Below are 958 nucleotides of genomic sequence, written 5' to 3'. Positions count from 1 at the left end.
CCTGGGGGCCCCATGAAGGGTCTGGCAGTGGCATCTGTCTGGCACCAAGACAAGCTGCTCCCTCCCCACCGCTCCCTGCCTGGGGACATCCCGTCCCCTCCAGCCATCAGCCTCTGCCAAAAGGTGTCCCGTGGCTCTGCAGCGCCCTGGAGCTCTGCTCAGCGCCCAGAGCGGGACTAAGGCACCCGTCAGCTCCAGCAGCAGAAAACCAGGGCCACAAGCAGCGATGGGGAGCACCCGCGGTGCCTTCTGCCCCGCTTTACCCAGGGCTGGCTCAGCAGGAGAGTGAAAGCCAAACCAGCCCGATGCCCCGGCCCCGTGAGCAACCTCACTCCACGGGGCCATAAAGGCACAATGGCGAAGCTTTGAGACGTGACCCCCCCTCTAATAGCCACAAGTCCGAGCCGCCGTGTCCCCGCTGTGTCCCTGCCACTGCTTGAAGGTGGACACCCCAGATAAAGGTCCCAAACATTTCACAGCCACAGCAAGCAGGGACCAGCAAGCGTGTCCTGAGCCTGTAGTGCTACAGAGCAACGCTGCTGCCAGGGACTGGTCACGTTCCTTTACATTTAATTTAAGTTTAGACCATACTTACAGCACCACTTCTGTTCCCACGCCACTTCCCTCAAACACCCCTACAGCCAGCGCAGGATACCTAGAAAAGTACAAGGGCTGCTCCAGAGCGCCACGTCTTCCCCTGGAAACCTTTGGGATAATAGCGAGAGGACTTTAGAAGACATAAACCCGGCAGCTTCGCTGACTGCAGGGAAACCTGCTGATTTACCTCCCTTTAGGACTGGCCCTGATATTTTTAAACTGCTGCCTAAAATAAGCGGCCTCAGAAGTCTTTCGGGAGAGGCCAACGGCAGCCCAGCCCAGCGAAGATGGCTCTGTGATAACCCGTCGGTGGGACAAGCTGCATGGAGCAACGAGGGCATGTGCCTGCCCTCCTGCCAGG

This window comes from Charadrius vociferus, unplaced genomic scaffold, assembly GCF_000708025.1.
Source record: "Charadrius vociferus isolate BGI_N301 unplaced genomic scaffold, ASM70802v2 scaffold356, whole genome shotgun sequence".
Taxonomy (NCBI): Eukaryota; Metazoa; Chordata; class Aves; order Charadriiformes; family Charadriidae; genus Charadrius; species Charadrius vociferus.
Note: the sequence above shows the minus strand (reverse complement) of the source record.